The following is a 22,381-nucleotide window of genomic DNA, read 5'->3' on the forward strand; positions in this document are numbered from 1 at the left end:
AACTCACGTTGTCATTTTCAACATAATGTACAGGGTGGTTGGTAACTGGTGGTACAAGCGGAAAGGGGGTGATTCTAGGCGAAAAAAGAAGTCAAAAATACAGAATAAAAACTTTTCGTTCGAGGCTTTGTTTTCGAGAAAATCGACTCTGAATTTTCGCTCGGTACGCGTCCACTTTATTGCGTCTCGTTACAACGGATCTCACTGTAGATTTTCTCGAAAACAAAGCCTCGAACGAAAAATTTTTATTTTATATTTTCGACTTCTTTTTTCGCGTAGAATCACCCCCTTTCCGCTTGTACCACCAGTTACCAAGCACCCTGTATATAAATACATTAACATTTAACATTTACATTGTGATGCTTCAAATTTACGATATCTCGAACAGTTCGTGTTACAATGGTGTTTATAGAACAGAGCATTAGTTAAGCATGCTTACGTTTAAATCGAATTTAACGCTTAATCGAATGCTAAGTGTAAAAAGCACTCGGAACGAGAAATTCCCACAGACACGATCCATAGCTATTATGTGATTAACATAACCGATACGAATCGTACGTACTTAACGTTTCCTAAGGGAAAGGGCTATACTTAAACAGTTTACGATTAATATATGGATAAAATTACGTAAGGCCATCCAAGTTTCCAATATTTGTTAACTTTAGTAATATCATTGTCCTCCTCTCGTTGCAAGCTGATAACTTTACGATTCGGTGATCGACTCGAAACAATTCGGCAAAAATTCACAAGAATAATTGAAAGGTTAAATGAGTCAATGATATACCAAATACCAGAATAAATAAATAAGAAAAAATAAGAAAGAATTTTTTTAGCGAGAGTGCATGTAAATTCTACGCTCAACAAAGATTTAACCCTTTGAGCGCTGCGTTGTCCGACGTTAAGCGTACGCCGTGGACTGCCCACTCTTTACGAAGAAGCACACCGTGGGCTGCGTATTTTTCACGAAAGAGCGCAAGTTGAGCAGACTGAATTTTCATTGGAAAATATATTGATTGTAACTAAAATAAATTATGTAGTGTCCTGAAAAGCCTTAATGACCACTTATTTCATTAAGCGACAATAACACGAAGAATATAAAAGTTTTTAATTATATCTTTTAAATTGAACATTTAATAATTTTGTATTGTATGGTAAATCTCAAAGCAGAGTTCAATGCATAAACCAATGTTACGTTTTTTGCATTCGTAATGCGAGTCAGTCGTGAGATTATGTTTAGCGTAAACAGCGCATCTTCGTCGCCAAGAATGTTTATTATTTTCTTTGGTTACGCAGAAAGTAGGCAAATGCCTCTACGTTAACCGAAATGGAAGGTCGTCCGAATAAATTTTTCCTCCTTCAGCCTTTACTCTGCGTGGTGGGTATTTTTGCAAAATATGCTTTATGAGAAGCAGATGAAAATTTTCAAACGTTCCAGTTTTATTATTAGCACTTTTGTAAAGAATATATGCATTATATATAGCGAGGTCTAAGAGGAGGAAAAAATATTTTTTATACCATTTTGTGCTTTTTCGAACGCAGTGAAGTGAACTCAAAATCGTATGGATTTTATCAACTGCGTCCATCAAGTCATTGTAATCTGCTACACACTTTGGTATTCGCCTTGGTTCGCCAGTTTGATAATTCATTTTTTTCATTTCAACAAAGTCATCAGAATGTAAGGTGCATAACAACCATACGTCTTTTTTATCATGCCACTTTAACGCCACTTTTAGCCTAAATTGAATGATTGTGTGAGAACGCATATATGCGTTCATAGCGCTCAAACGATTAAATAAACATTATTTCTACATATAAATTGATTGAAGCATTTTTACTTCTAGTATTTGCATACATTATTTGCCATTCCATTTCCATAACTGCAAAGTAAAAAGTTAACACTTTGACTGCCACGTTGGTCATTGGTAACCGGAGCGCTTCAACTTCTTATAATTGTAAAAATTGGATGAAAATTGACAATTAGGACATTTTGAATATAACCGATAAATAGAAGATACTTTGAAATAAAAAGTGTCCCATTGAACAATTAAACATCTTTATTAGAACATCAATAAAAAAGAAAACGAAAACAAATCTTGCATCTAACGGGGCACAGTGTTAAAACACTGTGGCGTCCTGAGCGAAACGTGTGATCTCGGCGTGGCAGTCAAAGTGTTAAAGAATGTGAAACATAAAATAAGGTTTTGGACTATCTTGCTGTATCAAACGGAGTTGTATAAGAGATTGGAAGGTAACAGAAGAAGCATATTCTATTACTGAATGACGATGTTCAAGCTGCCGCGAGAACTCTCTGCTGATCGTGATAAACTCAAGTTTCCGAAGACGTGAGTTATCAATAAAGATTCAATTTTTCATGGCGAAGTAGTTTTGAAGTACGAGAACTATATGTTGAAAACTGCGAGAATTTGGAAACACAAGTCTGAGGAGGAAGATCGGGAAAAGCATAGAAATCTGAAGACAGTAGCTGCAAATACTTCCACCAACATTAATATATTGACTATCTAATTGTCAATAATCGTTATTTTACAACATCATTATTTGTTCACTAATGACTAAAAGTTTTCTAAAAGGAAAGAAGAAAAAGAGCAGCGAATACCAATACTAAATTATAACAGTTTTTAAAATTAAATAAATACCACGATTAGGGTATTAAAACTTAAAAACAGAATTATATAATATAAGAATAACAGTACAGGTGTGCGAAAAAAAATAAGAACTTCCATATCGGGGGATTAACCTGGAAAAGCCACATCACAGACAAAACGAAGCAACTAAAGGACAAACTCAAAAAATTCTATTGGCTCACTGGCCGACGCTCCAAACTAAACACACGGAATAAAATTACCCTCTACAAGACCATAATAAAACCTGTGTGGACTTACGGAATCCAACTATGGGGAACAGCAAGTAATTCCAACATTGAAATACTTCAACGCTTCCAATCGAAAACGCTAAGATCCATTATAAATGCACTCTGGTATGTCACCAACGAACTAATACATCGCGACCTCAAGATACCAACAGTTAAAGAGGAAATAGCAAAATATAGCGACAGATATAGCAAAAAAACAGTCAACAAACATCGAAACCCCCCATCAGATCCGCAGGCTGAAGAGACACTACCCGCTAGACCTAAACGCTAGATTCAATTAGTTATCTAAATTAAGTAATATTTACTTATAATACTTACTTATAAATTATACTTATCTATAATAAGTATTAACTTATTATAAATAATTAGCCATGTTACTGCGCCACGCCAGAAAAAATTACTGAAAATTCTCAATGCGAGAATTGATTGTAAATTTTAATAAATAAAAAAAAAAACTTCCATATCGATTCCAACCATAAAACATTCGCATGTAAAATTCACGAGCACTCAAAATCGTAACGCGATCGAACAACGATCGTTTCTCCATAGTGTTACGTTTACCCACGTGCTACACCTTTTCAAAAATTCTCTCAGCCACGAGGCACTCGAAGGGATAATTTTATTCGATTTACGAAGGCGTTCCGTCACCGTAAGATTTTAAGTGGCCACTCAGACCGTGCACTCTACTCCGTCAGCGACGTTTCAACGTCGATTGCCAGGCTCTTTGCCTTTTATACAGATACCTCGGAACACACCAGAACGCCACCCCCGCGTTGACCGTCGACGTTTCCGGAACAGAGGAAACGCGAAAATTCGTTCGATGTGTCTCTAAATTCCTAAATTTCTAAATTTATTCCGCTTCGGTCGAGAGTGAGCGGCCAATTTCTTTATCGATACACGCGAACGCCTCGAATATTTCTGAAGAAAATGCGAGAAAATCTCGATCGATCGTTTTGCATGGGGGGTCGGGCGCGATGGATATGGTTAGATGGATAAGAATACGGAAAGCTACCAAGAAATGGATACAAGTGGGTCCGTAATCGTCGTCGCGAAGGAACTTGCGTCGGAAGAGAGGCTGCGTGTCAACGAGTTACGAAATGTCGGCCAAGGGTTCGATGGGATGAAACACGTTACGGTGATGGAACTGAACAGCGAGTTACGGTTATTGGTACCGATGTCTACCATGCCTATTTCCTCTGTCATGTCCTTCCAATTTCCTTATTATTTGAACTTGTGTTGCTCGCTGCTTCCCATTCACATGCTAGTTTATTGAAGTAGAATGTGTACAGACATGCATAAATTTGTAGGGACGGAATAAGTTTACGAGCTTTCATTATCGTCTAGTGTTTTGCTTTCTAAAAGTACTGCATAGATATATGTAATTTTATTTATTCATTGTTTACAAATTCTAATGTTATATTAGTAGAAGGAAATATTTACTGTAATTTGCTCGAGGATATGTAATGTTCGTACTGTGTGATCATCTTTTCACATAGATCCAAAGTGCTTTAAAAAATATTCAAGTGTCTAATTTCGACAGGGTTTACTAACTCCTTTTTATCAAAGTAAAAACAATTTTAAATTCTTGTATATTTATATTATAATATTTATAGACCTTATCTGAACAAGAGAATCGGCTATCAATATCATTGTTAAATAATAGAATTTTATTGAATAGTTATAACACTATACAGGGTGGTTGGCAACTGGTGGTACAAGCGGAAAAGGGGTGATACTACGCGAAAAAAGAAGTCGAAAATATAGAATAACAATTTTTCGTTTGAGGCTTTGTTTTCGAGAAAATCGACTTTGAATTTTCGCTCCGTACGCGTCCACTTTATCGCGTCTCGTTACAACGGATCTCACTGTCGATTTTCTCGAAAACAAAGCCTCGAACGAAAAATTGTTATTCTATATTTTCGACTTCTTTTTTCGCGTAGAATCACCCCCTTTCCGTTTGTACCACCAGTTACCAACCACCCTGTATATTACATGCTAGTAAATAGTTCAATCTTGAAATTCATCCTTACAGATACCTGAGAATTCTCGATTTTTAACATACGTCACTCGTGTCAAAGTGAAATTGTGAGAAAGGGACAGAAATTCTGTATTATATGTTCTAAATTAACATAATTATGTTTCGATACGTTTCAATTATGCTATACATTATTCACATTATCGATTGTGATTAAATAGCCAGCGATCGAGTGCTTTCCAATCTAATAGGAATCGAATATGCCCAATTGACAAGCTACAAACATCGAATCAATAAAATATCGCACAATATATTTTCCTCGTCCGTGATGCGTAATTTAAATACCACCATTGTCGACTGTGCTGCGTTCGTGCAACGTACAAATGCGAGTGAAGCAGTTTTGCTTTGATTTACAATTAGGTTTGACAGTATGGCGGATCGATCACGTTCGCGAACATTATTACGATTACCTTGTTCGAAAGAAAGCGAACGATATTTGATTGTATCGTGATTACACCGTGACTTGAGTACTTGTATAAATCAACGCTTTATCGTGGCGCAACGGTGAAACGATATTTCACGGCTGAAAGGGCTGCTGCTCCACGTGTCGCGTGGATTGATTATCGCGACTGCGATCGTTGAGGCAGAGAAACGCAATTATTAGAGAAATTTCTGAGAGACGACCATTACTCTTCGTGACTGTACAGAGTTGCACGATAGAACAATTGTAAAATATTTAAAAATATCAATTTTGCTAGGTCTGGCTAATAAATTGATTAATTCTCTAATAAATTAATAAACGCGATAATTAATTCTCTACTGTATTTGCGATACATTCGAGCTAAAATTTCATTTGCATTATTTAATATTTCTATGAAATATATTGAAATATGCTTTTTGAATAGGAAGCAACGTGTAGAAGAAAGATGTGCGTGTCTCTTTGTATAAATTTTTCTAACGATGATGTTGGAGATAAAAATTTCACCTAAATGATTACTCTATTGATTGTATTGATTTGTTTCGTGGAAAAATATATCATTGGTTTAAGTGGATTTAACATTTTCCAAATATGATATGTATGAGAAAAGCTACTGTGTTACATAGCTTGAACCTTGAACCTTTTATCGATATGATTGATATTCATTTTATTGGTGTGAAATTAATGCGACTCTGTGACATTTTATGATATTATATTACTTTAGGATATTTTATGACGAAAAAAAAGCTTGCTGAAGTCAACTTGTCGTTGATGCTGAGTACAGAGTTCTCCTTTCTCTTCGAATTTATACCGCTGAGATATCAACACAAATACGAATATATTCTTAAAACTGTTGCAATGTATTTAACAAATGAATGGTTCGTCCATAAGATGACTGGCTAAAAATTATTCTACATTATTGAAAAATGTATAGTTATCCTGAATTGTATCACTGTTACGATATTTCATAAATCTTGTTACGAAGAAAGGTAAATTGATGAATTAAAACAATGAAATAACGCACGCAGTTTAAAAACGTTGAATACCCAAAATATCTCACTATTCCTGTACTAAATTCAAGGATACTTAAAACACAAACATAAAGTCTCTACCTATATATATACCTAGAAGTAAACAGCTATAAACTACACCGAGATTCAGGATTAGAAAAAGGATGGCGAACAAAAAATTCGCTCTAAGAGAAAAAATGTTATCTGATAACATGTAGGTACAAAAAGTGTAGAATCGAGGTGTAGAGGAGAATTGTAATGGGTGGAAACTGTAATGAGAAAAGGAGCAATATGTAGGATGCGATAAGATTAACATTTATACTGATATCTTGGCAATGGGTAACTTACATCAGCAGAAGAAACGAGGAAAATACAGATAGCGTATTGTACCGCTCGTAAATGTAACTGAACAGCAACTACTTTAAAGATGTTATGAGATAAACTTCAGCAATAAATAACTAATAGAAGTGCGCGGACTTATTCCTCCGTGGCCAGTTATAATAATAATTCCTACCGAGTTTTCAAACATTAAAAAGTACGATGAATTATAGTTGCGATGTCGAAACTATTTTCGTACAATTCTGGTTTCTCTCGAAAATCAACGTTTTTTAAATGATAAGCTAGGAAACACGTATATTCGTTAACGAAACCAATTAACGCGTGCGTTGATCGAATTGAAAACTTTAAGCAAGATATTTTTCGCTAATACGTTTCAATTTCGTATGATAGTTTGGATATATTATTTTCTGGTTCACGATCATATTTATTATATTTATTATATAGATTATACTATGTATTTTTTTCCGCATCTATTATTTTAAATATGTAAATTTAGAGCGTAAAATAAATCTCTATTTACATTTTACTTTTGTAGTCGAATTTATAAAGATGTAAATTTACATAAATTTACACTCACGGTATAATAATGCATACTGTAATATTTGATAATTTGTATAATTAATTTCTTTTATCACAATAATAATTTTTATAATCTTTACGGAACAGAATTTATCTAATAAATATAAAATTATAAAATATGTGAACTACTGCGTGAGCCATCGATGGTACATGGAGTGTGACCCAGATGATAAATCACGTAAAATTAGAAAACTGATGCTTCGCTGCTTATAAATTTCGAAAGATAGTAGAGTGGAAAAATTTGATAAAAGAACAGAAGGAATGTGGCTTTCACTTGGCTGAGAAATTTTTTACTAGGCGAAATATCTCGTGCGAAACATGTACGTCGACAAAGACACGTGTTCGATGAGATTCGATCTAAGAACAATCGAAAGGTTCGATCGTTTCCACATGCGTTCGAGATAACACGCGAAGATACAGAACGATTTCATCGAGCGAATGGCCACAATTCCTGCAATTCAAGCAAACAGTATGTCTGGCAAGTTTTCAACGAAGAATCCGACAACGAAGTTTAAAGCCATAATAGTCGTGTAAAACCAGTCACTTAGGAGCGGTTCTACATTATTACCGAACAATATTACGATGACTTGAATTGAGAAGAAGAATGCAAAAAGTCCATCATATGATCTAATAAAACATAATGAAAAGAATTTTAGTGTTTAAAATCTTTAACCCTTTGCACTCCTATGTCGAGTGCGACTCGACATCAGTTTTCATCTCAGGAGCTCGTTTGTAGAGTCCCACTTTTTTTGTGAAACGTGCGAGAGAAATTGTTTCAAGATATATCATTATAAAATTAGAAAATACAACAACAGTATGAATACAACTGGTATTTAAGTGAATTTCTTTCTTCCTTTATTTATTTAAATTGTTATTATTTTTTAGTCCAAGTAAATTTCAAATAAAACGCTTAAAAGCGTTGGCAGCTGCTGCTAACGAAATTGAAATAAAATTCCCAGTGCAAAGGGTTAAAGACACATAGAATAAAAACTGTAAACTATGAAAGAAAACTATAAGAATACTGCAAAGTGAGCTTCCTTTCATCTTTGAGTGGTTATCAACATTTTATGATCCAGCGTTAAAAGATAGTAAGATATGATAATTTGTCAGAAGAAGTTAACAATATACAGTACCGTGCAAAACTCTTACATTTACCACATAGAAACACATAATTTATTTTTAAGGATGAATACAGGGATACCTGATGTTACTTTAATTCCAGGATCAGTAAATACCTTAAAAAATATTGATCCGTTCAACATAATTAGCCTTGTCATCTCTAGAGAAACAGTCCTCCTCAGTTCACACCATGATAAGACATAGAAGAATTTTTCAAAAGTATATTTAGTTTATGAGATGATCTAAGAATTTTGCACAATAATGTACCTTTGTTTCTAGATAAAATGTCGTAAAGTTACTAATCTGTAAAAATTTATGACAGCATCTTCTAATTGGTTGTTTAACACATTTACTATTACTACAACACAATTATCCCTGGTGTAACAATATTTGTCACAGCACAGTATGCTGCATACTATCCTCATTGCTTGCCTTTTTAAATTGTTTCGTCAAAAAGCTCGAGAATTAAAGTGCAACAATTATGTTGACAAAAATAATATGCATAAGGAATAATTCCTTAAATAATATGCAACAAATACGTTTATTATTTCTGTCTAATTAATTAGTAAAACCGTTCAAGAACCAGACACTGCAATTTGCCTGACTGATAATGCTCTCATACTACTTTCAGTAGAAACATCAATCCTAACCGCGAAACGATTCCATTAATTGTGCATCGTTAATGAACCAGTTTCACAGACGATCACGACCAAGTTTCACACCATCTAACTACAGAATCTAACTATAGACTACGGAATAATTGAATCATCGTCCAGAGCGCACTTTCGAGTAGCAGTGAGGTTCGCGAACGAGTGCAAATCATCTACATCGGTCGAAGAGGCCGGTTGACGGCTCGCGTCTACGAAACAATCGCAAAATTAGCAGCGACAGCCGGTGACGACAGTAGTTTGGCTCGAGCGTTTGTTTCTACAGGTGGTCGGTTGGCATTCTCGATGTCAATGGCACTTGCACGAATCCGCGCGACAGCCGCCGCGTCGGTTACGAAACTCTTGGCACTGGACCGGCGCGAAATCCGAAAGAGCTGTGAAGTTAGTGGCGCCGTATTCTTGGTAAAAACACACTCGTAAGTCACGATCGAGATCGAAAGAAGAGGGGAAAGAGAATTTGGGAATCGCAACGAGGAAATAGAGGCGAGACCACGCCGCGAGCTATTTGCTTTGAAAACAGACTTCGTAGCGGGCGTTTGAAGAATCGGTTTAGAGTACCAAGGTATCTTGTACGTTGGGTGGCAGTCAATTCTCAAATCGATCAGATTGAAACAGAAGAGCAGGAAGAAAGGGAGAAACAATTGCAGTGGAGTATGTTAGGATAAACTATCCAGTTGATTGTAGATTCTACATTGATTGACAATTGATTCTAGATCTTTAGTCGTTATAGCATCTTATAGACATAAATTATGTGGAAATATTAGTATTAGACGGTTCTGATAGAAGGAAATGGATCATACATAATTCGATAAAATAATATAAAAGAAAAAATGTTGTGCGTCTATTATTGGGTTGGCAACTAAGTGATTGCGGATTTTGTCATTAACACTTTGACTGCCACGTTGGTCATTGGTGACCGGAGCGCTTCAACTTCTTACAATTGTAAAAATTGAACGAAAATTGACAGTTGGGGCATTTTGAATATAACCGATAAATAGAAGACACTTTGAAATAAAAAGTACCCTATTGAGCAATTAAACATTTTTATTAGAACATCAATAAAAAAAATGAGAACAAATGTTGCATCTAACGGTGTACTGTGTTTGCATCCATATCTTTCAGGGGTAATCTACGAATATTATTATAAACACACCTCAGAAAATAATCGTAAACGCTGCTTTATAATCATATAATTGAAGTTAGAAGTGCGAACGTACCTTACTATTATATATAGAATGAGCAAATACCGTTTACTAATATCTTGTACACGTTTCAACAATATATTCTGCACGTTTTGTTTACAACGAAAGAACGAATGCGAATGGTTTGTTGAAACAAACGAAGTTTCGTTACAATATGTCGCTATCAACTGTTACCAAGGCGCCACGGTGGTCACCCGAGACCACCAATAAAATAACCGGTCCATTGGTGAAGAATGTTGTCTTACATCGTCAATTTATTATTATTTTGCCATTATATGCTTTGAATAATAAAAATACTCCCGTGGCGTCCTGAGCGAAACATGTGATTTCGGCGTGACGGTCAAAGTGTTAGGTGATAATGGGAAATTAATAAAAATTAGGAGGTCACTTAGTTGCCAACCGAATATTTCCTTGTAAAATGAAAGAAACTTTTGCCACAACATAATACATAAAGCGAGTGGCAAAAATGTTAGCACATATTTTCTTTATTATATTTTCCAATTAATTGTTTTTCCTATTTCATTCTTTTATGTGGTATTACATTTCATTCTCGTAGCATCAAATTCTTTTAGTCATATGAAAGTGAAGAAACTAGAAGAAACGAAATTTAATATGTTAATTAATTAGTATGCAAATTCTATAAGTTGAACGGTGTGTCAATATTTTTTGTAATTTCTGTACGTCCGTATGTATATTTAGAGATTTAAATGGAGGAACTGTAGTAAAATGATGAAAAGCCTGAGTTAAAGTAAAAAGATAATATATACTAACGATTGTAACTGATGAATTGGGGATAGAATTTAGCATTTCATTTGATTATACTTTCTCCATTTCTACTAAATATATAAGATATGATAGTTAGTTACGACTGTCAAATATTCTACGACCTTTCCGCTAGCATTAAACCCTAAGCAAACCTGATACAAACGACATAAGATAATTTCAAGACAAATAGAGCATCGTAGTAGTGTGACCGAGTAGAGAGCAAGCGTTTCATTCAATCGAGTCACAAATTAAATCCGATTCGGGAGGGGAACGTCAAACAAACGCCAACGATTTCTTTCTATTTGCAAATAAACCAGCATTTCAAATAAATTTCCATGAAAACGATAAAGCGATTTTATTCCGTCTCGTATTTCAATAAAGAAAGATAAGAAAAGAAAAAGAAAATTGAAATTTTTCACTAAAAATAAAAATGATCTTCGCCACGCTCTTGTACAATTGGATTAATATTATTAGTGAAATCTTACAAATCAAACGTCGTGAATTAATGATATTAACACATTGCGTACGGGTCACGAGATATCTCGTTTTCATGTTTTTTCGACTGAATCGATGACTCAAGCAACCGGAGACAATTGTTTTTGTTACGTTACCAGGATAATGAAGCCTCGAGCATTCTTGTGACAAATGATTAGCAAAACAACTGAATGTTGATATTCCAAGCATGTGAAAACAATCAGTCAGTATATCGGTAGATCTATGCCGATCGTCTACCGTATTTTATAAAGTGTTTTATTGTTGTACATTTTCTTATTTCAAAGTTCGTGTTTTAATTTGTAAGGAAACAGCTTTTTAAATGTCGTTTACATTTTCTTATCTCTTACTGACAATTTATAACAAAAAATGCTTTACCAGATATTACACTCTAAAGCATTATTCAAGTTTGTGAAATAAATAATAGTTGAAACATGAAAAATCTTACATAATAAATAGATGTATAAAATATATAGTAATATTTAACACTAGAACTACCGATAGTTAACACGAAGCTATTTCTACCAAAATCAGTTAAAATGACTAGACTTTAAAAAATACGTAATAATAGAATATTTTTATATTTATTGGTTTATTACTTTCTGACAGAAGGAATTCCATGTTATGTAGTACATTTTTCGTATTATTAATCCATCTGGGACCATGATCGACCTAAACGAGGGTTGGCACATTTATAAAATTGTAGAACCAGTCGTTTTGACTGCTGTGGTATTTCTAGCGATCGATCCGGAATTTTCCTAATAACTGACATCATCGTACTGAATGATACGCGGTAAAAATTTGAAAAACGCGTGGCAAGTTGTAGAAAACGAGGAAACTGGTTAATTGGGGTTCGATAAACAGATTGCAGGATCTTTTTACACTGACAAGTACCAGTCATTTCGACTGCTACTGGTATAAGTAGCCTCGATACAAAATTATTTTCACTTTGAATATATAAAAAACAAAATAAAATTCGTTGTATTATTCTTTTAGTTATCGTTGCGAAAGTCATTACACCATTGCGGGAAAAAATAACATGAAGTAGGAATTTTAAAATAAAATTATAAAACCAGTGAATTTAATTGATGTGGTAGTTCTAGTGTTAAAAATACGTAGCGGCACATGACAATTTAAATAAGAGGATTAAATAAGAGGATTCTTTTAGTCATCGTTGCGAAAGTCATTACACCATTGCGGGGAAAAATAACATGAAGTAGGAATTTTAAAATAAAATTATAAAACCAGTGAATTTAATTGATGTGGTAGTTCTAGTGTTAAAAATACGTAGCGGCACATGACAATTTAAATAAGAGGACAATTTAAGTAATGTTGTTGTTTTGCCTCGGAGTATTAAGATCGTTAGTATACGTACAAACGTCGAACAAAGACGAATCTGAATTTTCCGACTCTCCTCCTACCAATATAAATAAACAGACGCGATCGCCAGCGAATCAGCTATTATTAATTATCATACGAGTTATTAGCAGTTATGATACGAGTTATTATACGAGCTCTCGATTAATATCTTCGAGTTATCTGCGAGCGATTATACACTGTCTTTGCGAATACGTTTGTACCAGCGACTTTGTCTATATTTATTTATAATTAATTTCATTTATTTGAAATATATTTGACGGGTTGCAACAGCAAGTTCTCGTTACCGTTTTATCAATCCTCTACAATTCCACCACAAATACTTTATGTGAATATGTTGGAATACAACGATATTAGTCTTATACAGATGAGGTGATTGATCGAACGGATTCTTCCCTTCGTTGCCCTTCGATATCCCCACTAGCGTGCGTTCATTCGACGTACCGCGGCGGCTGGCGCGTGTATGCTCTTTCGAGAATTCGGCGGAAGGAGCGTAAGGATATGGATGGAACATCGGGCACGTCGGTGTCGCGCTTTGACGGTGTCACGTAAAATAACAAAATAAAAAAGGAATTTGAGGTAAAAAATAAAAAAGAAAACTTTATTTTTTTTCTAACATCAATACACTTTACAATCTACTTCCGAACTCTAGGCGTGACTTTCTAAGACTGACTCTTATGATTTTACTTTCGATCGGATCCGATTACTTTCTTTTGTCATCCCTCAACATCCCCACCGTCCATGCATTTGCTAGGCGTCCGCGATCGTTGCCACGTGCTCTTTCTTCTAGAACCTTCGGTGGAAGGACCGTTGGGATGTTGATGGTTCATTAGGCACTTCAGCGATATACATTGTCGCCGAGTGCCGCCACATCTTTATCTCTATCGTCAGTCCGTCGGATTTGAAGTATGCCGGTCGTGACAACGGCGTAGCGCTTTGTATCGCGAAGCTGCTGGAAGGTTCCGTAGCACGTGCCGCCACACAGCATCTACACAGGTCACACTCATTACTGCATAGAGAGTGGGGTCGAAAATCTTTTCAGGGGCCATGGGTCGCTAAGTCAGTGAGTCTGAGAATAACTAGCCAACTGTCAACATTCCACAACACTCACTTATATTTCCTGTAATTTTTGTTTACTAAATATCACATAATATTATTTCAACATAAACATCGTGTCTTCCACAGATTATTAATCTTAATTTCGAGATTAGATTCTAACAGAATATAATACCAAATGCAAATGAAAAATCTATATACAGGGTGGTTGGTACAAGCAGAAAGGGGGTGATTCTACGCGAAAAAAGAAGTCGAAAATATAGAATAAAAATTTTCCGTTTGAGGCTTTGTTTCCGAGAAAATCGACTTTGAATTTTCGCTCGGTACGCGTGCACTTTCTCGCGTCTCGTTATAACGGATCTCACTGTAGATCGTTGTCTCGATGGAAAAATTAAAAAAAAAAATTATTCTTTATTTTCGACTTCTTTTTTCGCGCAGAATCGCCACCAGTTACCAACCACCCTGTACATGCGTCCCATAGCTTGGCAAGCACGTTTCTGCAGCGTTTAAAAATGTGCGGGCCCTGGGAGCGCGTTGAGCAATGATAGTAATAAATATATGAATCGTCTTTTTATCCATCAGAATATAAATTTGAAAATTACAGAGAACAAGTCGTGTAACCTATTGCCAGTAACTTGTCAATTCGTCAGTAGTATTAGTTGGTAAATCATTGATCGTTCAAAAACATTTTTGTCTAGCGATACCCATCGCAAACACACGTATCGCACGATTCGTAACGAATCACGAAAAAGCTGTTTGTTGGAATCGAGAATAGAAAAATCGAATTAACGTTTGATATTCCATTTCATATGTACGAGATCAGTTGCGTATCGTCCTTGTTTTCAACGTGTTCGTAGTGGTCTACAGACTGTGTGTCTCGCGTCACTACACGGTGCAGCGTTCCAAACGTAAACAAATAGTATGTGGTAATCGCTAGTGTTTCTATGATAAACGCGCGAGCAATCAACGATTTCCATGCGTGACAACGGTGATTATTAAACGCGTTTAACGCCAGACTAGTTGGATATCCAATGTTGATGGAATTCTAACAGAGGATAGCAAATTACTCGGTTAATGTAAACATTACGATAATTCCATCAACAGTTGCACAAACTCGTTACAAATCAGAATGGTAGGTTATTGGGATATTTGGAACACATTGGATTAGTTGAAATAGAAACTGCGTTTGTGCTACTACAAATCAAAATATACAGCACGGAGTACAAGTTTTTAAATGATTTTCTCCATTTTACCTTTGACCTATATAGGGTGGTTGGTAACTGGTGGTACAAGCGGAAAGGGGGTGATTCTACGCGAAAAAAGTCGAAAATATAGAATAAAAATTTAAAAATTTAAAAATTTTTAAAATTAAAAAAATAACGTCAGTCGAGACAACGATCTGCAGTGAGATCCGTTATAACGAGACGCGATAAAGCGCACGCGTACCGAACGAAAATTCAAAGTCGATTTTCTCGAAAACAAAGCCTCAAACGGAAAATTTTTATTCTATATTTTCGACTTCTTTTTTCGCGTAGAATCACCCCCTTTCCGCTTGTAACACCACTTACCAACCACCCTGTATATTAAAAAGTTTTCTAAAATACCAGTATTCTGTGTTTACTTTTTTCCTTTAAATTGTTATATTCTGTGAAACATTTAGTAATTCTAAACTTTGTAATATTGGTGTACATATGTGTAAGAATAAATAAAACAATAACTATGATATGCTTATCATACCTTTAATTAAAAGAATAAGTGCAGTACAAGACTCAGTTCACGCTACTGGAAGTTGTTTTGAAAAGGTGGTCATCTTTTAGAAAATCAGTAGTTGAAAATTTAAAAAATGCGCCCTATTTACGGGCCAAGTGAAGAAAAAGACGACCGACGTGAAAAATAGCTAATTAAATTAAAACAACTCGCTTCTATATTAGTTTTGGATTAATATTAGATTGTCCGAAAAGCTTCTTTTGTTTTATAAGGAAATAATAGACGCGCAATGTTTTTTGTTTTATATTAGTTTATTGAATTATGCACGAACGTAATAATGTAGAAATCATACCTAATTCAATAAAATAATACAAAACAGAAATTGTCGTTCTCCTATTATCACCTTACAAAACGAAAGAAACTTTTCGGAAAGAAACCTAATACGAACATCGCCTTAAGAATCGCTTACAAAAATCATTCTACCTGACTTTACCATCTGAATCAACATTTAAACGTGATAAAACTAACCAATAATGTTGGTTTAATCGTGAATTGTTTTGCAAGTAGTACAACGTGAAATGTCTCGTGACATCGTCTCATGACACAGGGGAACATTACAGAAAGTTGGTATCTATTAATTTTTAAGTCTTCTATCTGAATGCTAACCTTTGCAAAATCTTATCCTTGTGCAATCGAATATATTTACGAATATATTTTTAAACTTAACGAAAATGATCTCAAATCCTGTTTATATTAAAAAATATACTCGCATCCGCTAAAGATGTGTTGGCCATGAAGACAGAATCGAAGCAAGCACTTGAAATTCTTCCAACTTTCAACCGTCATCGCTAGCCTAGTTCCTAGCCGCGAGTCGTGCTTTTTCACGTTTAGCACACGAAAGAGGGATAAAAATGAGAAACTATTAACCTAAACTTATACGTCGTAATGGTAATATAGCCTCGGTAGGTTGACCTTGTTAAGGGGACCATATGGAGGGAAAACAGAAAGACGAAGAAAGAAGAAAAATGTGTTATAGAAGGGAAGAAGCGAGTAAGACGGTGGAAGAAGATCTAGAGACAACGTTAAAAAAATTCCTTACAGCCTCAACACAGGAAATTTTCAACTACCTGCGATCCTCGCGCATTTCACAAGCATCGTTGATGGCGCGTATAAACAATAATTACTTTGAGATTGCAGCTCGTATTCTTGAATAATCCAAAGATTTCTGGAAAGGACGTTTGCCATCGTAGCTTCCAATTTCGTAAAGACACTTCAAAAGTGGATAGTTAACAATCGCTTGTTGACAATATCGTAGCTATATGAAAAATAAAAATAGAGAGAAAAGAGAAATGATAATAAGATACACGCAAGTTTGAGGAATATGGAAAAAGACGAAGCGAAAGGTAAGAGGAGGATTCATGGGGTTAAAAACACCGAGAAAGTAACATTTTTCATGCTGCTTTTCCTGCCTATTGATATCCACTTTTCAGCTCTTTCATCTCCTACCTCGAATTGTTATAGTCGCCAGGCTTTTGATTGAACAAGAATTTTATAACCACTTTCCAAAAATTGTAAATTCGCCCATTTGTATAACCCATTTGTGCACTTTACTCTGAGATATTGAATCTTCGTCTATGAACATTTTTCAGTGAATAGGTTACAGAACAAATTTAAACGATTCTATCAAGAAACTTATTCTCCTTCGGTGTTAGAAAGTTTCGCTCGTATCGAAACGCAAAGAAAAGGTAGACATAAATAATATTAGACTCTAAAGGCACTCTATGCATTTTCCGTTCCTAAATATTAATCTTTATTCCATTTAGATGTTTCCATAAATTTTATAAATACAGCACAGACGCGAGATCCTACCAATAAATTCGCCTTGGTCTATTTCCCCGTTAAAGATCTTCATCCGCGTCGAAATCGATAGGAAAGCTAACCACTGAACATAACTTGTTCGAACATAATTTATTGCGATCATCGACTTAGTTTGCCGTGAGTTACATTTTATCAGAAGAGATTTGTAAAATGGCTGGAATTAGACGGGACGTTAATTATAATATTAATTTTTAAGTCTTCTATCTGAATTCTAATACATTTATTAATTTATAAATATATTTTTAAACTTAACAAAAAATGATCTCAAATCCTGTTTATAGTAAAAATTAATATTAAGCTCCTTTCATACATTCGTTTCAATTCCTGACAGAGTGATGCTATTGGGTTGGCAACTAAGTGATTGCGGATTTTGTCATTAGGTGATAATGACAAAATCCGCAATCACTTAGTTGCCAACTCAACATAACCTCAACTTAGGGCAGCGACAATATCGAAGCTGGAAAATGAAAGGCTCGATGCAATGCTATTCGATAAGTTAGAAGAATGAAATCGAAATATTTCATAAATCTTTACGTATATTTAACTAAAAACAGTTTAAAACATGTTTCTTTGCTATTCGTAAAATTGTCTAATTTGACGAAAGTTTGTCGAATGAAATATTTAAAACCTCAAAAAAACGATAAACTTCCATAAAGGATAATAATATTAATTGGATCCTCGTTATTTAAATTTCCTAATGAAGGAGAAAAAATAGAAGAAGTTGATTATTCTCGACAGAAATAAATACGAATATATAGAGGAATAATGAGGTTCGTTGTTAAATTGAGAAATTACATAATCAATAATGACAAGTTTACTATTATAACGTTGGGTGGTTTTCCGCGACGCAGCGAAACGCTAAGTACAGCCATTTATAAGCGAAAAGCAGAAGTTACTTTTGAAATAATGCCAACGTTAGATTAATAGTCTCTCGATCAACAAGACAACACCAAGGACTTTCGCTAAGTTCAGTTTGACATATCCGACATTCGCAATAGTTCCGGAACATCGGTTTCGATTTGACAATGTTTCGTATAAGGGTGCATGCAGTTTAGCCAATGTTTCAAAAATACTTTTTCATTAGTGAGCGTTCTCAACGAATAATTAGATTCTTTTGAAACGCATATATGTCTGTTAAGTTGAAAGCACCTTTAGCACGCTAAATGCGGAGTTCATTTTCTTTTATTTTTCATTTAGATGATGTGTAAAGATACATCTGTATTATAATAATATTAATATACTATAATAATATACTATAAATATATTACATATATAGTAATAATACGCTATACAGGGCGGCTGGTAACTGGTGGCACAAGCGGAGAGGGGGGTGATTCTAGGTGAAAAAAGAAGTCGAAAATATAGAATAACAATTTTTCGTTTGAGGCTTTGTTTTCGAGAAAATCGACTTTGAATTTTCGCTCGGTACGCGCCCACTTTATTGCGTCTCGTTATAACGGATCTCATTGTTGTTGTCTCGATGGAAAAATTAAAAAAAAGAATATATAAGCAAAAGATTAAGTTATAAGTTATAAGATTAAGTTATAAGATCCGTTATAACGTACCGCACGCGTACCGAGCGAAAATTCAAAGTCGATTTTCTCGAAAACAAAGCCTCAAACGAAAACTTTTTACTCTATATTTTCGACTCCTTTTTTCGCGTAGAATCACCCCCTTTCCGCTTGTACCACCAGTTACCAACCACCCTGTACAAGCAAAAGACAAACGTTTGGTATATCGATATCACCTAAACAGAAAGTTTAGTGTCGGCCTTCTAGGAGCGACATTTAATGTGTTGAAGGTTTTCAGGGAAAGAGGAAATTAAACAAGAATTGTATAGATTTTGCGAGATTCGTCTAAAAAGAGACATAAGGGTGCAAAGTTCAAAATCGAAAGATGTAGACGTAAAATTAAACAAATTTGAATATCCAAACTTGAAAATTGAAAAAAAAAAGAATCGAAAATTCAGACCTAAAGATGCGAAGATTCGAACTCAAAAATTGGAAGGCTGAAATGTAAAAATTTTCAACCTATGATTATTTGTACAAACCTTAACGAACGTACTAACGATTGCATCTGACAAGCAAACCACTGGCGTTTTACCGAATGTAGAAACCGAACTAGAAATTTCGGCAGTGTGACGGGATTTAATGTTTAAATTTAAATTTCGAAACCGCGCGCGAAATCGATTTACCTTGAGGGAAACAGCGTCACGCCTAGAAAACTGTTTTGCTGCCAAAGGTCAACGTCTACGCTACTGTCAACAAAACCCCCGACGATGCAACACGATAGTTCGTTTACACATGTACCAACCATACGAATATGTATCTACGTTCCTCAAAAAACCTTTCTCCGCGCGAGAGAGAACTGTTGACATAACAAAACGGTCGTAATTTTGTAGACTCGTTTGCAATATAACTTTTTATTACTGCAAGGCATTCCTAAATTATATTTATATTATATATTAGTAAAAGATTGAGATATAGATATAGAATAATTAATTCTTAGCAGATGTGTAATAAATATAGCAGTAATTAAATTTATTATGGATGGAATTTCACCCGATGTTCTTTAAATTCATGATATTACGAATTACGTTCCCGAAAAAGACAAATAAATCAATTATAATTTAATTTAATTACATTTGCCTGATTTTGATTTGTAAAATAATAAAAAAACGTAATTTTCTTTGATGGAAGCTTCAAAAGATTAAAGTTATTTCAACTGCTTCATTATGTTACTCTGGAACGTACATTTAGAGAGATTTAAGGAGAAAATAATAAAAATAAAAAAGAAGCGTTTAAAAGATTAAAGTTGAAACAATAAAACAACAATATTCGTAACATTCGAAAATCGAAAACGCTCGTAGTGCAACGTCAAAAGTTCGTCTGGAGTCTGAAGAAAAAGGCGGTAGGAACTAGTTGGAAACAAAGTTACCTCGAAACGGAAGTGCACATATAGTGAAAAAAGGAGTGAGAGGTAGATGGAAGACGAGGACGTTACTTTTCAAGGGATAATGCATTCGAAACCGCAGAATTCTACATTTCGCGAGAAAACGGGAACAGCGTGCATACACGACTTCCTAAACGTATACACAGAGATATCTAATATGTATATTTGCCTGACTTGGAAGGTCGAAGGTCAATAGGATCGCGCCCAAAGGATCAGGAATAGACATCGAATGTGCGACCTCGATATGTCCCGTATTTGAAAAACGAATTAGTCAAAACAGAAGTCAAGACTTATTAAACGTTTCTTTCAATTCGGATGACAATCTCGAATTACGCGTCAAATTTAATATTACAACTATTTACCATGCTGATCAAAATGACCAGTTAGTAATATTTGAAATTTGCATTTCTAGAGAATTTCTATAAAGAATTACGCAATTTTGTATGCACCTTTAATTTTAATCACTTTGGTACGAGTTTTACCTATACTTCAATCGACCATAGGTTTAGTGCAAGAATCATTGATGCTGGAAAATGTTCGTTTGTCAAACGTGTCTTGGAATTCTTATCGATCAGATTCAACGTTCTACTAAATCTTACTCGTGATCTCCTAGAATCACATTTTTCTACGCACGACTATTACGCTTTAGAAACAATCGACACTTACACGTTTACAGACGACTAAACTACGTTTATTTCAGAATCAGTCGCATAAAGTTGCGCTTTCGTCGATTCAAATCACTACGATCTTATAAAGCGAACGATTGTAACCGATAAATGGTAATTTTCTTTCGGTTACAAGATATAAGGTTTGCATGAATAACTAAGGGACGTTTTTAAAATTGAAACACGTTCGAAGAAAAAAAAGCGATAACAATTATTTTGCACTCACCATTTCTGCATCATCCTGTCATAGACGCTTCGAAGCGTCCTTTACGTTTCCGGCATCGTCCTGAACCGGCGTCACTCCGTTTAGATGCAAGTTCCTGTTGTTGTCCTCGTAGAATTGAACAGAAAGAATGTTCTTGTCACGATAAATCGTTGACAATCGTTTTAAATGTGAATACGTGATAATGAAACACGACGCCCCAATACTACGAACGAACACAAAACATGACAAGCACACGCGTAAGGCGCGAGACCGACTGACTGACTTTCTCAATTTCGGTTGTGGCTCCTGCATCAGCGCCACCTGTTTTACACACACCATACGCGCGCACACATACACACACACACACACACACACACACACACGTGACCGACCCACCGATTATATAGTAATACTTCGCTAACCGGTCGCGGGTTGGGACCTTATCTGGTCAGTTACCAAGGACGGTATACTTCTAAGAAATCTGGAGTATCTTTCATTTTCATTAAGCGCGAATGCAATACGGGCACCTAAGGCTACGGTTACAGTGGATGTGTTCTAGCAAATTGTCATACTGACGAATGAGACATCTGGAAACCGATATACGTATACATACATTCATAGATTGCGGATTCTTATGCATTTATTGCAGGAAATTTGAAAGTGTAAAATTGTATAGAATGCACATAGTATGAAAAGATATACATGTATAATATTCAAAGTATAGTGCTTTCTATAATACTTAGCAGATAAAACAATTTTTTATCGAATCTATACTTTTTTAATTATACCCTTAAAAATATAAATTTACATAAAACCTTTCACTCTACTCGTAATAATTTATACACATATTTGATTGCTTTAATAATTCAATTCGTCAAAACACGCATGTAATCATAGCCTAACACATTTATTTCACATAGGCAACATTAAAACCTCGCTTCATAAAATCAGTTCCCATGACTGGTGGGGATAACGATAGCCAGTTATCGAGGCATAGTTCGGCCACTTAACGTGACACTACCCT

General features: G+C 35.0%; 1 protein-coding gene across 1 annotated transcript in view; it reads right to left on the reverse strand.

The window, feature by feature from the left end:
* The window catches only part of Dgk (diacyl glycerol kinase 1), a 150,606-nt gene extending 128,668 nt beyond the window's left edge, over positions 1-21,938 (reverse strand). The window contains exon 1 of the mRNA XM_033347762.2: positions 21,379-21,938. The gene's annotated coding sequence lies outside the window, so the exon portion shown is untranslated. The remainder of the gene's footprint in view (positions 1-21,378) is intronic.
* Between the last annotated feature and the right edge of the window lie 443 nt (positions 21,939-22,381).

The sequence above is a fragment of the Bombus vancouverensis genome, chromosome 7, assembly GCF_051014615.1.
Source record: "Bombus vancouverensis nearcticus chromosome 7, iyBomVanc1_principal, whole genome shotgun sequence".
NCBI lineage: Eukaryota > Metazoa > Arthropoda > Insecta > Hymenoptera > Apidae > Bombus > Bombus vancouverensis.